The 5,000-nt window shown below is 43.3% G+C and overlaps 1 protein-coding gene across 1 annotated transcript in view; it reads right to left on the bottom strand.

Moving 5' to 3' along the window:
* LOC119575305 (dual specificity protein phosphatase 10-like) overlaps positions 1–2,865 on the bottom strand; it is a gene marked incomplete in the record, with an annotated part of 40,013 nt that extends 37,148 nt beyond the window's left edge. Inside the window, 1 exon segment of the mRNA XM_037922849.1 lies at positions 2,664–2,865.
* Between the last annotated feature and the right edge of the window lie 2,135 nt (positions 2,866–5,000).

The raw sequence follows: 5,000 nt of genomic DNA, 5'->3' as shown, positions 1-5,000 counted from the left end.
GTACTCTTTCTTGTTTTCTTCTCTGCTTTTTTTTCTTCTCATTTTACACCAAACACACTAATCTTATACTATGTATATCCTGTCTTTCTCTCTCTCTTTCTCCTTCCTTTCCTCCCTCTCCCTCTCCCTCCTTCCCTCCCTCTCCCTCTCCCTCCCTCCCTCTCTCTCTTTCTGCCTCCTTCCCTCCCTCTCTCCCTCCTCCCCTCTCCCTCTCTCCCTCCTCCCTCTCCCTCTCTCTCTAACGCAATTGTGATCCTCGACCTCCCTGTTATTCTATTTACCCGCTCTTTCTATTAGGTCCTTAAGTGTTGTCTTCGAACGAGCCAGGATTTTTCTCTCGGTCTGTCTGTCTGTCTCCTCTTCGCTACCCTTTTCAGGTGTTACATTGCACGCGTTTGTTATCATCGATATTTGTTATTTTTGCTTCTGTCATGTGCTTCTCAAAATGCTGAATGAAACTTTCATTTGATTTCGTCTTGAATTGTGAAGCTGAACATTCTGGTTGTCTTTTGAGTATTTTACTTCTATCTCTGTCTATCCGCTTTCGTTTTTCAGAACAGCAATAATAATAATAATAATAATAATAATAATAATAATAATAATAATAATAATAATAATAACAATAATAATAATAATATTAACAACAACAACAATAACAATAATAATATGATTAACAATAAATACTGGGCCGTCAGTCGCTGGATCACCCATTCCTTCGCATATCAGTTCGCCCCCCTCCGCCCCCCTCTCTCCCTCCCTCCGTCCCTCCCTCCCTCCGTCCCTCCCTCCCTCCGTCTGCGTCTCCTCCGAGCAGAGGGAGTCACGAACGAGCGGCGGCGCCCGAGAGTCATCTGAATAAGGCTGCACCGCATTCCCGTCGTGGGGCGGTTTGAATGCTATGGACGGGAACAATAATAATGGCAACAAAACATGTGGCATGTCAGGAGAGGAAGAGAGGGAGAGACGGAGAGGAGGAAAGAGGGGGGAAAGAGAGGGAGAAAGAGAAGGAGAGGAAGAGAGGTACGAGAGAGAGGGGAGGAGGAGGAGGAGGACATGGAAGAGGAGGATGGAAAATGAGACAGAGAGGGAACGAGAGAGAGAGAGAGAGAGAGAGGAGAGAGAGAGAGAGAGAGAGAGAGAGAGAGAGAGAGAGAGAGAGAGAGAGAGAGAGAGAGAGAGAGAGAGAGAGAGAGAGCAGTGTGTCACATTCCCTTCTCGCTGCACATCCTTATTTACTTGTGGCAGTTTCCACGAGTCCATTTGCCCATTACATTCGGCGCGATCTCTTCGCTCTCGCTCGCCCCGACATGCCACGGAGAGAAAGAGGGAATGAGAGAGAGAAAGAGAATGAGGGAGAGAGAGAGGAGAGAGAGAGAGAGAGAGAGAGAGAGAGAGAGAGAGAGAGAGAGAGAGAGAGAGAGAGAGAGAGAGAGAGAGAGAGAGAGAGAGAGAGAGAGAGAGAGAGAAATAACCAATTGAAAACAGTTTAGAGCCCAAGAAATAAAAACTTCAGAGACACCCCTTCTTACATTAAGCTTATATTCTATTTTCCTTTACCGTTTCTCCTTCAATTATGTTTTCTACAATGGTCGGGCACCTATCTCAATTCGAATTCGTGAGAACCTGATTCTGCATCGTATGCTCTCGAAGCACGGCACACGACGAAGGGAGGAGGAAGGGGAGAAGGAGGAGGGGGAGAAGGAGGAGGAGGAACATGACAAACCGTCGCATTTTAGCAAATAAAATCTTGGCGAATTTGGTGCATGCTCGGGGGATCTGCGAAGGGCGACGCTGCCGCTGTTTCGCGCGTGTGTGAAGTGGGGGTCCCGCTCGTGTGACACTCTCGGGAGACGTGGCAACAGCGCGTGACATCATCTCTCCATGTTCGCGTCGAGTCACTATATCCTCAAAGAGCATCAACTCACCATCATCATCTTGCAGCGAAATATTCCACGCATCTCGCCCAAGACCAGCTTCGTCTCTTTATTTTTTCTTCATTCGCTTTACGCGGACTCGTCTCATTCATCCAAACTCACTCAACTCACTCACTTTCATTCAGTCCTACATACTCATTCTCTCATTTCTATTGCTATTATTTTTTCTCTCTTTTCTCGTATCATATCTCTCATTCTCGCTTGTTTTAAACACCTCTCTTTCCCCTCCTTCTCTCTCTCTCTCTCTCTCTCTCTCTCTCTCTCTCTCTCTCTCCTCTCTCTCTCTCTCTCTCTCTCTCTCTCTCTCTCTCTCTCTCTCACCCAGCAAACTCACCATCACAACAACACTTCACACTAATTACACTAAAACTACTTACAGAGAGGTTGCCGTGGCAGCCCCCCCCCCCCCTGTCTCGCAGAGGGCAAATCTCAGCTCTTACTCATTGATAAGAATTTGTCACTGTTAGGAAATGAATCACACTGAGCTTCGCAGTGTGTCATGACATTTTTTTTTTATTAAGGAGAAAGTGAGATTACAGATTTAAATTATATAAAAAAGTTTTATTGAGGTTTAGTGGACTAAGTTGAGGATTTTATGATTACGTTTGTCTTCTGTGACAGTGACTGAATTCACAACGTTTGAATTTTATGAAGTAAAAAAAAATAAAATTCAAATACTGAGATTTTTCAAAATTGATGGAAATACAACAAAAAATATACACCACTTACTTTTACACATGATATATCGCGGAGAAAAATTATAATAGAATCCCTGTGGTTGACTAGAAATCCCACACACAACAAGAAGGAAAAACTATATCACTGTAGAGTAATCCGGGAAATAGGCTTTTTTTCCGATTGCACTCAAGAGGATTGCACTGTGCTCGCGTGTGACCTCTCTCTCCGGAGGTTGTGTATGTACTGCCTTGGCTGGCGGGTCGGCGCTGCGAGTCGCCAGTGTTGGTAACGCGTGCTGGCTGCCAGAAGCGCGACGACTGCCACCCTCGATTCTGCGATTTTATCCGTGTTTTTCGGGGTTTTCGACGAGGGAGGCCTAAGGGAAAAAGGAAGTGGCGATGACGAGGTTTCGTCTGGGAGAGGTGGGGGATTAAGATATCTGTTCATAGTCTCGGAAATGGGAGTTTGTTCCGCTTCGCCGGCGGGGGAAATGGAGTCATCGCGTTTGGCGGCGATTGTAAGGTGATGTCATTGCAATTACAATATGTGATGGATTCTCGGGTGCTTTGCCATTCCCCTTTCGTCGGCTGGATCGGCAAACAGCACCATAAGATGAAGTTATTCATTCATATTAGGCATGGAGGTCAAAACGCAGCCTCTTCGCTCAGAATACCCTCTGATTCATTCACAGAGACGCAGCGCTGCCAAGGTTCTCATTATCGCAGCCAACTGGGTATTTTTATTCCATCTTGTTTTTTTTTTTCTTCTTTTTTCTCTTCTTCTTCAAAGAAGTCAAGTGCAGAAGCTCCGCGAGTGGGGAAAAGACAAAACAATAAAAGAGAATACAATCACCTATCATCAGAATAAAACCAAAATAGCTGAAGATTTGTTAGCAAACAACAATATAACAGCGGGGAAGTACAGAAAAGCCTGGCGTGATGGACTAAGAAAATGCCACGAACCCGAGAGAGAGAGAGAGAGAGAGAGAGAGAGAGAGAGAGAGAGAGAGAGAGAGAGAGAGAGAGAGAGGAGAGAGAGAGAGAGAGAGAGAGAGAGAGAGAGAGAGAGAGAGAGAGAGAGAGAGAGAGAGAGAGAGAGAGATAAAAAACTATGTTGTGGCTCATGGCTCGGGTATGCTGGCTGGCGGAGGGTATTGCGAGAGTCTGTGGCGCTGCCTCCGTCTCATGTGGATTAGTCAGTCGCCCGGGGGAGATTTTGGGGCCATGGGCGACGCTCTTGTCATGAGGATGGCATGAGTCGCTGCGGGATACGAGCGTAAATAATAATAATAATAAATAAATAAAGGTGATATATATATATATATATATATATATATATATATATATATATATATATATATATATAGAGAGAGAGAGAGAGAGAGAGAGAGAGAGAGAAGCGTTAAGAAACTTCGTTTTTTCCCTCTTGATATTCGTTGTGTTTTTTTCTTTATTATTCTTATTCTTATGTATTTTTTTTGTTAAATTTCGTTTCCCAGAGCTGATTCTTAATGCATATTTCCTCGTTAACGATTTATCAGAGTTAATTGGATGCTAACTCACGAAGCTGGAAGTTGAGACATTCGGTACATTTCCATCTTTCTGTGAACGTAAAAATCAGGCTTCATGTTACACGATACAAGGAAGTACTTGCGAAAGGAGTGATGCACGCCTGTGTGTACACATGCTTCTATATATGGGCATGGAGGTACACGTAGGCACACAAATATTCATACAACTGGCTACGTGTATGTACTTACACACACACACACACATATATATATATGCATGTATACATACATGTATACATACATGTGTGTGTGTGTGTGTGTGTGTGTGTGTGTGTGTGTGTGTGTGTGTGTGTGTGTGTGTGTGTGTGTCTCCCTACCTATCTGTCTGTCTTTCTTTCTATCAGTCTATTTATCCACTAATCCATATATCTATCTTTTTATCTATATCCTTACAAACACACACACACACACACACACACACACACACACACACACACACACACATACACACACACATCAACATACGCACAAGCAGCCTGCGTATATAAACTGGTCTACGCATACAAACCACACTTATCGGAAGGAACCAATATCAGTATAAACAAAACCCAACCGCGAGCATTACTCTCATCAGGTGTTTCCAGATCGAGAAAAATAGAAGCAATTTACGTGATTTTTAAAAATTTCATCTTATTTCTATTTATTTTGTTTCCTGGCACGGAGTCTCGATGAGCGATCGCTCGCTGCTTTCCCTCTCGGAATGCCTTCATTATTTTTCGGTTAGGTTTTTATTGCTGTCAGTATTATTATTATTATTATTATTTTTATTATCATTATTATTATTATTATTATTATTATTATTATTATTATTATTATTA

The sequence above is a fragment of the Penaeus monodon genome, chromosome 7 (assembly GCF_015228065.2).
Source record: "Penaeus monodon isolate SGIC_2016 chromosome 7, NSTDA_Pmon_1, whole genome shotgun sequence".
NCBI lineage: Eukaryota > Metazoa > Arthropoda > Malacostraca > Decapoda > Penaeidae > Penaeus > Penaeus monodon.
The sequence above is the reverse complement of the archived record's forward strand: the minus strand, read 5'-3'. Positions and strand labels throughout refer to the sequence as shown.